At 53.6% G+C, this 14,546-nt stretch overlaps 1 pseudogene; it reads right to left on the bottom strand.

The window, feature by feature from the left end:
• Window positions 1–389: 389 nt before the first annotated feature.
• LOC147005949 (uncharacterized) lies at window positions 390–2,207 on the bottom strand (annotated as a pseudogene).
• Between the last annotated feature and the right edge of the window lie 12,339 nt (window positions 2,208–14,546).

Genomic DNA, 14,546 nt, shown 5'->3' with positions numbered 1-14,546 from the left:
GCCTAGCCTGGGGGGTCACACGTTCAGGAAGGGCCGAGGATTTTCTGGTCTCCATCTGGCTTAGTATTGAGAGCATTCAGCGGCTCGGGGGCTGTTTCCACCAGCGTCCCCAGGAAATTGGCCTTCCCGAGAATGAAGTCATCTGCTTCTCTTTTATTTATTTATTTTTGTCGCCTCTTTCTCCTTCAAGCATGAGCCCCCGGGCCTGTGCGGACCCTCTCCACGGCTGTCGCGGGGAGAAGGGGCTCTGAGAATAGGGAGGACCCCGGGGTGCCACGCGCCGTCCTGGGACTGGCCGAAGGTGAGCTCCCGGGCGGCCAGGGCGAACAATAACAGTAAATAACGCTGCCTCGTCAGCGTCATAAAAACGGAAACGCTTCCACTGTGTTTTAATAAGCGTCGCCCATCAATCTGCCTCCCTGCCGGCCGCGGGCACCGGGGAGGGTGCGGGAGGGGGACGAGGGGGCGCGAGCGGCCGGGGTCACGCGCGCCAGCCGAGCCGAGAGGCGGCCGAGCTGAGTAACTCCGTTGCCATGGCGACGTGGCCGCAAGGAACAGGAAGCAGCAGAAATAGCAGCCGCCGCGGCGCGGCCCCTCCCCCCGCGAGCCCGTTGCCACGGCGACCGGGCGGGAGCGAGGCTGCGCGGGCGGCCTCCTGCTCAGCCAACTGACGCATGCGCGGTACGGCGCGCGGGTGGGCCTCGCCCCACAGCTCCCAGGGTGGCCCGTGGAGACCAGAGCTACTCGGGGGTCCGGTGTCTGCTTTGGGAGCCTTCTCGCCTCGGCTTCTGGCAGAGGCAGTGCTTTCCAAGTATGCAGCGGGCAGGGACGTGGTCACCAGAGTCCCCGACCTGTTCTGAGTGACAGCAGAGCCGGGTCCAGGCTTCCCTCGCCGTGGATGGGGCACCTGGTGACGTCCAGGATGCCTCCTCCTCTTGGTCCCATTCTCCACGTGTCCCTTTGCCAGATAGAACCTGCATAGAACACAGAAGCCCTGGCACCTTCCATGTCCCCTCTTGTGCCAGAAAACAACGTTCTCCCCTCCACACCCCCCAAGTTGAGGGAAGCCTAGATGTTTCATAACAAAAGCCCTCCCCCACGCCCCATAATAGCTTGTTTATGTGGAAGCGGCTGCAGCCTTGGGGGTCTGAAGCTGGTGTGTGTGTGTGTGTTTGTTACGGGGACACACGTGATTATATCTGAGGCCGTTTGTGGAGAATTTTCTTCTCTGTAGATTCTGTTTGGTTTGTTTTTAATAAGGGTCAGAGGTCTGAGCTTCTGTGGGGAAGGGGGAAGGGTCACCTCCGATGGCCAGGCCAAAGGGTCCCAGGGGGACAGGTCACGGGGCCTGCAATGCTAGCCGAGGCCAGCAGCTAAAGCTGCTCCATCTGGCTCTGCTCCCGGCGGCAGGCAAGCACAGGCAGCCAGCAGGATGCTCCCTTGAGTGGAGCCCCAGAGGGGGACACCCTGGAACGGGGACTGGTCTCCCTGGGCAGGACAGCTGTCATTTCTCAACTCTGTCCAAGAGAGAGAAGGGAGCTGCTGCTGGCTGGGTCTTTCTACAGCACTATCAATGGTGGGCTTGTGTATGCCGCCTTCAGGTTGGCTGTGTGAAAGGAGGGGAGCCTTGAACTGCTTCTGAGTCCTGGCCAGCCAGCCCAGTGTCTGGACCGAGGGCTACAGGCTACATAAGAGCATTTCCACCCAGGACAGCCTAGCTCTGAGTGTCTTTCCCTCCTTCCTCACCCTGTAGACATGGCAGTGGGGGGTGTGCTTACCCTGAAGGAGAGCCTGCCTGGTGTCCAAAGACAATGCATCCACCATAGAGATCCTGGGGTCACAGTTAACTCTTTTTTAGGGGAAGCCGTGGAGATGTGGGGAGGAAGGAGCAGAGAGACTGGGCTGTAATCCAGAGAAGGTCCCTGTCCTTGAGGCCAAAGCAGACTGAGACCTGAGATGACAAAGCAGGCCCTCGTGGCTTGTGACTGTCCCTGGAGGGAGATGGGTGCTCAGAATCCGACGTCTATTTACTGCAGCTGGAAGGGGTTCCCTCACTGTCCCCTGGTCCCTGAGACCTAGGCTGACTGTGTCCAGAGGCTACAGGCTTCAGGGGTTAAGAAGCAAGGAGGTGGGCCTTGGCTCTGCTACTAAAGCCCCGTGGAATCGGAGGCAGGCCCCGTACCTTCCTTGGGCCTCAGTTTTCCCATCTAGCAAACAGGAAGAGAGGGTCAAGGCAGCTACTGACTGTCTCATAGTTGACTCAGTCAGTATTTCTGAGGTCTGAATGTCCTATACCGCCAATGGTATCTTAGTCAGGCCCAGAGGAGTGAAGTCACTTCCCAGGAAAAGCTAGAAGGTTGCACAGGCAACCTGCCACACCCGCAGGAGAGCAGGGATCACGCTGTGACTGCTACAGTCACAAGTCAGCACCCCCCTCAGCCCTTCTCATTTTGGTGGCTCCATCCAGAGCCTTCCCTTTGTATGGAGTTGGGACACCCATTCCTCCTTTCTGAGGTTCCTCTTTCGTTCTAGAGGGACTAGAACTCTTCATGGTGTCTGCTAACTGTCATGAGTGAAGGGTGACCGGGAGGGTAGGCCTCCAAGGATACGTGCGCTGCACACAGCTTTGCAATCTGCCCCAGAGCTTGAGATCTGTGTGCCTTCTCCCCTGTCCCTTCCTGCAGCTGATATGGCAGGGCTGGGGGTCCTCACTCACTAGGCAGGCGTGTGGCATCCAGATGGTGTGGTTAATCGCGCTGGAACCGTAAATCAGCGGTATTGTCCCAGCCTCCCTGCTCTTGGCAGAGCTGTCACCTGGAGGAGGAGCTGGTATGAGAAGCCCCTGCAGCCCCGCCCACCAGCCCCAAGCTTTGTTCCCAGGCAGTGGCCAGTGTCTGTGTTTGAATACTAGCCCTGTCACTGCCTGACTGTGTGGCTTTGACGAAGCCCTGATCTCTCTGTTAGCCTCAGTTTCTTCATCTATAGAATCTGGGCGATCACAGCGCATGTGGTCCCCAGAACAAGATGAAGTCTCTTATGTGGGCCATTCCTGACTTATAGCTCAGTAGATCCTCCACAAGCTTATAGCTCTATAGGTCCATCCACAAGCTTATAGCTCTGTAGGTCCGTCCACAAGCTTATATAGCTCTATAAGTCCGTCCACAAGCTTATAGCTCTGTAGGTCCATCCACAAGCTTATAGCTCTATAGGTCTGTCCACAGGCTGCCTCTCACCTCTTGGACCTGTACATGAACCTGAGAGTCAGAGAAGAAAAGCAAGCTGCCCAATGCCACACAGCCAATTAGCAGAGGAACAGGGCTTGAGCCCAGCAGGCTCGAGTGACACTAAAGACCTCACCTCAGGTTCCAGTCAGCCCGCTCTCCCCAGCCCCTCGGAGGCCACTCTGCCTATGTCTGTAGTGACAGCAGAGCATTGTTAGCCTCGCCTAGAGCCACTGTGCAACCCAGGTCTAAAAAGATGCCTTAATAGGTTCCTAATAAAGCTTCGGGGACGGCGGCTTCCCAGGGCAGGGCCAGGGTCCAGGTGCAGCAGATGCGACCTAATGAAAATGTCAGTAGTGTGGTGGGGGTGGGGGGGGCACCTGCTCATGTCTCAGACTCAATCTTCCTGTCCTCGGCTGAGTCACTGGATGCAGGGGTCACTCACTCATCCCTCCTCCCATCCCATCCATCCATCCACCCCACCACCACACAGTGGTCATGGAACATCCTCCTTGACCGAAGCCCACATTAAGTGTACAGGTTCCTCTCTTCCCATTAAAAAGACACGAGATACACAACTGGGCACAGCTGAAGGAGAGAGGGTGTCTGTCAGAGGGTCTGCGAGAGCCCTGTCTGCAGAGCAGCCTTGGTCAAGCTTGGGGAGCTTGTCAGACCGCTGCCCTTCCAGGCCACACTCTCTGGACTGTTTGTCAGTCAGGCTGCTGTGACAAAATGCTGTACTCTAGGTCCAACCAGCCTAAGTGTATTTCCCAGAGTTCTGAGGCACGGAAATGCCACAATCACACTGCAGGCATATCCTAAACCTGGTCAGGGCCTGTTGTCCTGGATGGGGTCTTCTGGCCATGCCTGAGTGTAGTAAGGGCAGAGCGAGCTCCTGTTTCTCCTCCCCCATCTCTCCTTTCTGTGTCCCTTCCTCTTTTGTTCAAAGACTTGCCACGTAGCCAAATCTCACCTTGAGCGCCACATCCTCTATGCCTCAGTTTCCTGAGATTACAGGGGCGTGCATACCATCTCTCCGTGGTCCCTGCGGTCTCTTTATTTTATTAGTACATATTAATTATGCAGAGTGATGGTCTCCTTGCCATCTCAGGCCACATTTATGAGGAAACTAATTAACCTGTAAGGGGGAGCCCTCGTACCCCAACCCCCAAAGGCCTTAAAGTACAACTTCCTAACACCACCTCCATAAAAGATGTTTTCATTGTTACATTTGTGCGTGTGTGTCCTTGTGTGAGCGTGTGCATGTGTGTGCAGGCATGCACACTCCACATGTGACAGTCAGAGGACAACTTTTTGGAGAAGGGTCTCTCCTTCAACTGTGTGAGTTCTGAGGTCTGAACTCAGGCTGTCAGGTGAGTAGCCGGCTCCTTTACCTGCCTGTCAAGCCTTCTTGCCAGTGCCGGATACCACCCGCCTCCTAAACCCTGATGGTAAGATTATGTCCCAGCATGTGAGGCTGTGCATTCACACCACAGCAGAAAAGATGGGTTGTGGCATTCCAAAGTCTGCAGTTCTGAAGCTCCACTCAGGGTAAGTGACCCTCCAAGTTACCTGCCAACTCTTCTAAGGACCCATCTGGATCCTAAAGCTCTGACCTAAAACCCAGGGCCACTCTGACTGACATGAGCTTAACCACTGAGCTGAGTGGAGACTGGCTGTTGCCTGTAGCTTTTGCTACCTGGTCTAAGCTCCAGGCATAGGCAAAAGCCTGTTCCCAGCCCCACCCAGATTCCCTTGAATCCACAGATAAAAATCCACAGACACACTCGTTCACAGAGAGCCATGGAAGAACAGGAAAGAGACAGACCGTGAGCACTGGGCAGGAGCCAGGGCCAGGCCTCAGGTTATGACCCTCAGGCACCATTAGGTCAGACAAGATGCCTCGAGGACCCTGTGGCTTTTGGGTCATTGCTGTTGTTGATGTCACAAAACTCCATGTCAAAGAAGGGGCTCTGAAGTGACACTCATCATGAATACTTGTAGTTTTTCTCTTAAGAAAAAAGCAAGCTAGGCTTGGTGGTGCACACCTTTAATCTCAGCACTCAAGAGGCAGAGGCAGGTGGATCTCTGGTCTGCATAGTGAGTTCCAGGACATCCAGGGCTATATAGTGACTCTCTCTCTCTCTCTCTCTCTCTCTCTCTCTCTCTCACACACACACACACACACACACACACACACACACACATACACCAAAACAAAAACAAAAACCAAAGAAACAAACAAACAAACAAATCAAAACCAGGAAAACAAAAGCAAAGTGTCTGGTTTATTCTGGGTCCAGGTGTTAGAACGGTGAAAACCATATCCTGGGAGGACGGTGAGCAAATCACTGTTAGTGCCCATCCCACAGCTAGTTGAGGCTCTGTGGATTTAAGGGGAAAAATGCTGTGATCCATTAGTAATGCCTGCTATGGGCATGGTAAGGGGAGCAAAAGGCAGGACATTGGTTGGCCATGTTGGGAATTCAGATTAAGAAGGCATTTAGAGATCCTTGTGATGGTGGCTGCCTTCTAGAGCCCTGGGCAAATCTGCGATATACTGCCTGCCTCAGTTTACCCTTTAGAAAGCAAATATGCTGACAGAGGACTCATGGCATCTGGAGGATCGGGAGTTGAAGTTCACACTCATATGGAGCTTAGGAACCCCAATCTGCTGTAGTCTAAGTCTGGGCCATGGCTTCCCCATAAGGTGGTGGAGGGGAAGAGGCTGAAGGACCCAGGCAGGATGCTGAGCTTGAGCAACACGGGGAGCAATGACTACAGCTTTCTCCTTTGATGGGTATGGACACAGAGCATCCCTCGAAGGGGCAGAAGCCTCCCCAAGGCTACAGAGGACAGTATTCTGTCCGTGGTCCTTTGTCTTCCAGAAGAGAGGACCCAAAGACCTTCACCTTGATCATAGGAAATGGAAAAGCCCTGGGCCTTGAAGACAGGGGTTTATCTTAGTTAAGATGTGGGTGACAGACTGTGTGGCTTTGGGTGTATTGCCTAAACCCTCTGAGCCTTACAACACTTGTGAGGATGGGGGAAGGAGCACTGTTCAGGACGCAGGTGTCCTGACACACCTTTAAGTCTCAATGGATTAGAGCTTGTGTTAAGATTAGGGGGCTGTAGATACAATAGAATTTTATGCAAAAGTGGTGGCTTCATCCTTTTTTTGTTCTAGAAAGATCCTTAGTATTGTGAAAAAAACACTACAGCTGACTGACTCTTCATCAGGTCTGGACCCCACTACATCCTGGTGCAACTCCAGAAGGTGAAGCTCAGGCTAGAACAAGGTGGCCGGTTTGCAGGCCATGTTTCCTGGCAGGGAAAATTAATTGGCCTGTAATGGGAAATAGTGTTTATCCTAATTAGCAGGAAGTTGACCAATTTCTTAATAAAGGACTTCACAAAGGCTCTAAAGTCAGGGGTAGTAATGTGGGGTGGGGGGTGAGCAGGGCTGACCGCTCCCTGCTTCAGTCCAAGAGGGGACACCAGGCCTTGGGGTACTGGCCTTGCTGGTGTGTCTCCTCCCTGGGAACTGAGGTAGCAGGAGGGAGAGACCAAGGGAAGGCAGGTGTTGTGGGAGGAGCCAGCTGTGCCCAGAAGTCCTGGGTAGGGTTTGTTGTTGTTTGGTTGGTTGGTTGGTTGGTTGGTTGGTTTATCAATGTGACACAGCTGGGGTCATCTGAGAAGAGGAAATTCAAGTGAGAAACAGGGCCGTCCATGGGCGGCCCTGTAGAGGCTGTGGGAGCATCTTCTTGATAGACGTGGTAGGAGAGTTGGTACACTGTGGGCACTGCCCCTCCAGGGTGGGCGGCCTGGGTGCTAGAGGAAAGCAGCTGAGCAAGCCAGGAGAAGCAGGCCAGTAAGCAGCATCCCTCCCTCCCTGGCCTCTGCCTCAGCTCCTGCCTGCCCTTCTGTAAGCTGTGAGCAGAAATTAACCCTTTCCTCCCCAAGATGCTTTTGGTAGTGGCGCTTATCACAGCAAAACAAAGCAAGCTAAAACCAAGAGGGAACAGTACGGGCCTCTCTGGCATTTGCCCTTTCTCTGCACGGTTTGGTTGCACGCAAACAGGTTGGACCTAAGGTTGCTTCCTTTCCTTCTACAGTACTGGGGACTGCAGCTGTGCTCATACACAACCCCATCCTACAGCTGTGGGAACAGAGGCACAGAGAGAGTTGGCACCCTGCCCCCACCTACCTTGCCATAGCCAAGAGCCCTTAGGAGTTTGCAAAATGAAGGAGCGAATAAGTTCACGGCAAGGACCAAACTGAAGGACAGACGGCCCGTGTCACCTGCCCTCTTCCTAAGATCCCCAAAGGACCTCACAGGGACTTTAGGGGGAATCCTGATTATGTGAAGACTCGGGGTTCACATGCCACCTCATAGTACTTCAGAGACCTATCTGCCTCATGCACTGGCAGAGGAAGGGACCCGGCACTCCCCTCCCCTGCTACTCCTTAGAGTCCGTAAGCTTCACAGTTCCCGAAGAGTGGACCTCGCTCATCCTCCCGGACTCACCCCCCAAGCCCCAGCCACATTTATAAACTGTTTAGACAGTGCTTTCTCTCTATATACTAGCCACTGTTCTGGGCATTTTAAAGGTGTTTATCCTCCGTGTAAAGGAGGTAACATTATGTGGCCATTATACAGATAAGGAAACTGAGGCACAGAAAAGATGAGATGATCATTCAAAAGGTTGGTAGGGAGGCATTGAATAAGCAAACCTGTAAACCTGTTTAAAGCCACAATTGCTAATTAATATATAGAATAAGATTCTCCATTTTTGTTTCTAGCCCTGCCCCCGTCCTTCAAAATATGGTTAATCCCAGAAGGCTTTGCTCTAGTCTGCTTTCTGGGGCAGAGTCTTCAGCTGAAGGTGTCCGCAGAGCATTGAATCACTTGGCTTCAGCCCTGGTCATGTCCACCCCTGCTCCTGACCACACAGAGCCATGGGCAGATGGGAGACCCAGCCAACCCAAAGATGGGAACTCTATCAGGGAGTAGAGCCTGTGGTCTGGGCTCATTCACTTGTCAGGTGTTCAGGGAGACCTACTGTGTGGGAGACTGAACAAGACAATCCCAAGAGCCCACATCAGTGGATGATGCCACCAACTAAACCAGCACCTTGGCTCGATGGCCTTTAGGCTCACATCTGTCTCAGGAGGGACAGATCTAGCTGGGCAGGTAGCAATGGCATCTTAGCTAAGGCTAGGAGTGGAGGCAGCAGGGAGTGACCAGGCTACGGGTGGAGCAGGTGAGACCTAAGGGTCCTGAGAGCACTCCGCAGCAGGGCCCAGAGGTGGCCTCATGTCTTCACACACTCTGTAAGTGGCAGGTGCTGAAAAGGATAAGCAAAAGGGCTTTGGTGCCTGCCCCCTGGGGTTTCATTCTGACGGGAGACAGAGATGGGTGACATCGGCCAAGTGACCGACCCAACAAGGACACTACAGAGTCCAGCGTTAAGGAAGACATGAGTCTGGGAGGTGGGGGTGGGAATCAGTGCTGAAGCTGGAGACCCAATGTGGGTGTGGCTGGGGCATTTAGGAGCTGAAGGCAGGAGCAGAAGGCAAGGTCAACCACCCTGGAGAAGAATCTAGATTTTTTTCCTAGAAGGCAGAGGGCAGGAGTTGGTGGCCCAGGCTAAGGACAGTGAGAAGGGGTGTGTGAAAAAGGTAGGGGAATGAGAAGGTGGGGCTGAGGAAGTGGGGGTGAGAAGGGGGGTCAAGGAGAGGTGAGGGTGAAAAGGGGGGATTGGGTAGGACTTTGGCGTGCCGACAGGGCAGGGCCAGGCAGAGGGTCGGCTGAACCCTGATCTGCCCCATGTATGTGGATGCTTTCATCAATCAGAGAAGATAGCCCACCCAGTGAGACCCAGCAGAAAGGTGGAGCCGGGGCCAGGCCCTTCAGCTGACTCAGGGTCCCCAGCGAAGGGTTCAGTCAACCATGTTGGGGTGTCCTTGCCTTGCCCCAGGACATCAGCAGCGAAGGACTTTATAGAAGCTCCAGTGTCTCCTCTGCTTCCTGTGATTGCTGCCATGTCCCTCCCAAGGGACCAACCGCCTACTTGGCCAAGGGCGATGGCTATTTCTTGGGATTGGGACCCCTGGGAAGTCTCCTGTGGTCACCCTTTGTTCGGCTGTGGAGACCACTTTTGTCACAGTCACCCACATCCCTGAAGCTTCCAGAACAGCCCGCTCCTGACCCAGTAGAAGCCATGGGAGGGACAGGAAGGGACCTGCAAGCTCTCCCTTCATGATTCTTGCTGGGCCCCTCACTCTTTGGGAAGGTGTCCTTCCCCTCAGGGTGGGGCTGAGCTGGAACCTAGCAGGGCTCTGTCACTGTGCCTTGCAGAGAATGGAGAAGGGGGACGCAGGCGAGCAGCGTCTGAAACCTAATTGTGTGCTGTCTAATCTATCAACAGAGGACAGCTCGCCAAGCCCCTCCCGGCTGCCTGATAAATGCCGTTCCAGGCCCCCTGTGTGCCAGGGTTGCCTTAATTGGTATCAGGACGTGCCTGGACTCCGTTGTCCTTCCTGCCTGCTCACTCCTGCTGCAGTCACTAGCAAGTCACCGGCTGCCACCTCCACCTCTAGGACATACAACAGTGTCCACAGCCCCAAGAGGAGCTGGAGACCAGCAGGGACTTCAACCACCCAGTACACTTACTGGAGTGCCACCCTCTTCCTGGAGGAGGCAGTTCAGGGGATCCAGCCCAGGAAGACATGGAGAGACACTGAGGACAGATACGGGGTTCATTTCCACATGCACAGCCTGGGAGGGTTAAAGGGTGATATCTACCCATTTGGGAAGGTTCTGTTAAGATCACACAGGACAGAAGGGCCAAGAGCCAGGTGACCCTGGAAACAGCCACAAGACTGACTGATTTGCTTGAATTGTCCTTCTGGTTAGAACACCACCACAGCATGTTCTCCCTAGTGGGTGGGCCTCTCCAAATTCTGAGGAGAGTGGAGTATCAGCAAGGGGCAGAACAGGGAGCAACTGGGACGGGCATTTGTTCCTTCCTTCCTTCCTTCCTTCCTTCCTTCCTTCCTTCCTTCCTTCCTTCCTTCCCTCCTTCCCTCCTTCCCTCCTTCCCTCCTTCCCTCACTCATTCCTCCAGGATTTATTGAGCAGCTAGGTGCCTCCCTGAGGGTCCTGGCAGGATCAGTGACATGATTTTTAGGGTCGTGTACAAAAGAGCAACTGGAGTGTTCCTGGTCCAACACATGACCAAGGATATCCAGGTGGTCACTGCACATACTCTCTTCAGCAATGGACCTGGTTCTGCTTGTCAAGAGCCATCAGTCTGTGGCTGGGGGACCTAAAATGACATCGACGCCAGAGCTGTCCCACCCTAAGTCCCAACTTCTTAGCTGCCATCCTAACTTGTCATACAACTGAAAAATCCCATGTTCTGTTAAATGTATTCAAAAACCAGATCCAGCCTTGGAGAACAGGAAACGATTGATATTCTGTTTGCCCCTTCCGGGTGGTCTGTTCACAGACACCTACCTCCCTGGTACATAGCAACATAATGCAGACATCACCTTACTCCTCATTTATGTATTTGTTTATTACTGTTCTTGGGATAGCCTGTGTATCTCATGCTGCCGGCAAATTCGCTATGTAGCTGGGGATGACCTTGAACTGATCCTCCTGCCTCCACCTCCAAACAATTAGAGGTGTGTGATATTCTTGGTTTATATAGTGCTGGGGACAGACCCCAAGCCTTCACACATGCTACAGAAGCACTCCACTAACTGAGCTAAGGCCCTAGTTGTTTGTCTCCTAGTTAGGGTTTCTATTGCTGAGATGAAGCACCATGACCGAAAAGCAAACTAGGAAGGAAAGACCTTGCGTGGCTTACACATCCACATCACTGTTCATCATTGAAGGGAGTCAGGACAGGAACCTGGAGGCAGGAGCTGATACAGAAGCCACAGAGGGATGCTGCTTACAAGGCTTGCGCTTCCTCAGCCTGTTTTCCCACAGAACCCAGAACCACCGGCTCAGGGATAGCAACACCCACGATGGATGGCCGGGGGCCCTCTCCCATCAATCGCTAATTAAGAAAATGCCCCACAGACTTGCTTACAGCCAATCTTGTAGAGGCATTTTGTTTGTTTGTTTGTTTGAGATAGGGTTTCTCTGTGTAGCCCTGGCTGTCCTGGAACTCACTCTGTAGACCAGGCTGGCCTCGAACTCAGAAATCTGCCTGCCTCTGCCTCCTAAGTGCTGGGATTAAAGACACTCGCCACACATTAGAGGCATTTTCTTAATTGAAGTTCCCTCCTCTCAGATGGCTTTAGGGGTATCAAGTTGATGTAAAACTGGCCAGCAGGTTTGTTTTGAGACAGGATCTAAAGTAGTTCAGGCTGGACTCAAACTTCCTTTGTATCCCTGGCTGACCTTGAACTCTTGATCCCAGTTCTGGGATGACAGATGCACATTGCTCTACCTAGTTTTCTCCCTCCCTCCTTCCCTCCCTCCCTCCCTCCCTCTCTCCCTCCCTTCCTTCTCTTTCCAGATCTGCTCCCCATCCCCACCCCAGTACTGGAGATCAAATACAAACCTCACAGCAGCGCTAGATGAATTTCTCCACAGGGCTGCACTTGAGCTCCCAGAACCCACAGCCTCCAGCGGCTTCCATGAAAAAGAGGAAAAGAAGTGGCTGTGTGGGTGACAGAACCTGTGATCATTGTAAAAATAAGAACCAGGGGCTACTGAGATGGCTCAGGCAATAAAGGCGCTTGCTGCCAAGCCTGCAGACCAGAGTTCCGTTCTTGTATCCCACATGGTGGAAGCAGAAAAACAACTTTCAAAAGTTATTTCTAACCTCCTCTCGTGTGACATGGCACATACATGCCCGTGCGCCAAACACACACACACACACACACACACACACACACACACACACACTCGCGCTCACTAAATTAACATAAGTCTTGCTCTAAGACACCCCTACCTCATGCCTCAGCGAGCAGCCAGCGACATCCAAGCCAGGCAAGAAGACAGAGAACTCACCCTGGACCCTACACCAGTTCCTCCAACAGCAGGGATACAGAGGCTCCCTCCATCACAGGCCCATCGTGGCTCCTCTCTCCCTGTCCTTCCATCACTCACTGTCCCTGGCCCCAGGGAAGCGTGTGAGCTGCAGGTCTAGTGGCCCTGAGACATCGGGTGCCCAGATTTCTCCTCACCAGCACGCTCAATTACCAGCTTCCCCTAGCTTGCATGTCCCCTTTGTGATTAACGTCCTTCTAAACTCCCTTCCCATCCGCAGCTACCAGCCTGTGACTGCACAGTGATCTGACTCCTTTAAAATGCAAACACCCCCAAATACATGCATACACACACATGCACACACACACACACACACACACGTGCACATGCACATACACGCTGCAGATGCAGCTCATCCTTCCCTGGACATTCAGAGATCTGGATGGAGCTCCCAGGAGGATTGCCTGATAGGAAACGTTGGAAACTTCTGGAAGGAGTTAGCCATCACTCTAAATGGCAGACCAGAGCTTTGCTTGTGGTCTACAAGCTGCCCAGTTTCCAGGCATGCTGGACAGGCATCTATCTCCAGAAAAGGAAGGAATCTGAGGCTCAGAAAGGGCAAACTACTTTCTCAAGGTCACCCAGCCTAAATTTTTCAGCCCAAACACTTGGGATTCAGCAGGGAGATGCCAGAAACACTAAGAGCTGCTGCCTTTACACAGTGTCAACACAGGCTGGGCCAGGAGCTAGAGCCAAGTGGGCAGATGAGGAGGGACAGAGCCCAGTGGGTGGTGGTCGGAATGCCAGCCTTGGCTGTCCTTGTAGGTGCTACAGCTGGGCCTCACCTAAGAAGACTGGGTACCCCTCTGCTGATCTCCAGCAAAGAGAGGGCTGTAGGACCTCCTGGCAGGACCCAGAGCAATCTCCAGTTCTCTATCACAGAGACTGGGGTGCAGTCTCCAATGGGAGTCACTGGTGTGACCTCCAGATGTAGCCCAGAAGGACAGGTGAGGCCCAGGTAAGGAGGACTGTTTGAGTTCCCTGCCCTGCCACCGCCCCCTGCCCCCATCCCACCCCCACACCCTGCAGCTCCCTTCCTACCCGCCTGCTGCACTGCACTCATTAGAGCAGAGCTGAGCTTGCTCTGGGTTAAAAATGCTCTGAGCACAGCCTGGCTTTCTTTCCCTGCTTCAGCACCAAGTGTGACTCTCCAGCATCTCCAGCCTCCTCTCACTGCGGCAAAGGGGATGTCAAGACCTCCCCTCTTCCTGGACCTCTGGCAGACCTCTGAGATGGCCTGGACTTCCCCGTGGGTTCCTACAGTTCCTCATCATCTCCCGGATGGTTGGGATCAATATCCGAGAGGGACTGCCCACAACATGGACCTGCCAAGCTGCCCGCCTTGGGGCAGGTGGATGTACTTGACCCACCCACCAAGGTCTGGAACAGGCCCTTCCACACCCCAGGAGCTGAGTGTGCTGAGCCTCCTGGGGAGCTGGGACTCACTGTTCCTCCCAGAGTGATGTGTCAGCCGGTGGTGTAGGTAAGAGCAGAGCAGAGCAGGGCCCTCCCCACAGGGCCAGCTGGTGTCCCAGCTACCCATACTCCTCCCCACCTCCATCACTTACTTGTCTGCCCAGAGCCTATCTGCCCCTACTAACTGCCTGGACTGGTTACAACAATGCACTGCAATTGTTTGTTTGTCTCTTTGGAGAAGGATGTTCAGAAAAACAGAATGCACTAGGGCTGCGCAGGGAAATGGCTCCGTCATAAACAAACGATGCCTGCAGCAGAGCCTTGTGACTTGAGTTCTATCTATGGAGACCCACAGGGTGGAAGGTGAGAAACCACTTCCCCAAGCTGTCCTCGGCCCTCCATGTGTGCACCGTGGCTCACGTGCACTCACACGTAAATACACACGGGAACAAATAATGAATAAACTTCCATAGTAATAACTACAAAACCAGAACAAAATGCAACCAAAACACTCACAGACATTACAAATTCCGCCATCAGAGGCTGGCAGGATGACACATTGGGTCGACAGATTGCTGTGCAAGCATGAGAACCTGAGTTCAATCCCTGGTACCCTGTAAAAAGTCAGGTGTGAAGATGTGTTCTTGAAATGCGAGCATCAGGAGCACGAGGCAGGAGGCTCCCTGGGTCTCACTGGCCGGCCGGCCCACCTGGCTGAGCCAGTGAGCTCCAGGTTCAGTGGAAGAAGACCTTGTCTCAAAAATATAGTGCTGCTGGTGGAGCACTCCTTTAACATCAGCATTTGGGAGGCAGAGGCAGAGGCAGGGGGATCTCTG

The sequence above is a fragment of the Mus caroli genome, unplaced genomic scaffold (assembly GCF_978045245.1).
Source record: "Mus caroli unplaced genomic scaffold, Mus_caroli_1 scaffold_2, whole genome shotgun sequence".
Classification (NCBI taxonomy): domain Eukaryota; kingdom Metazoa; phylum Chordata; class Mammalia; order Rodentia; family Muridae; genus Mus; species Mus caroli.
This window is presented reverse-complemented; position numbering and strand designations above follow the sequence as displayed.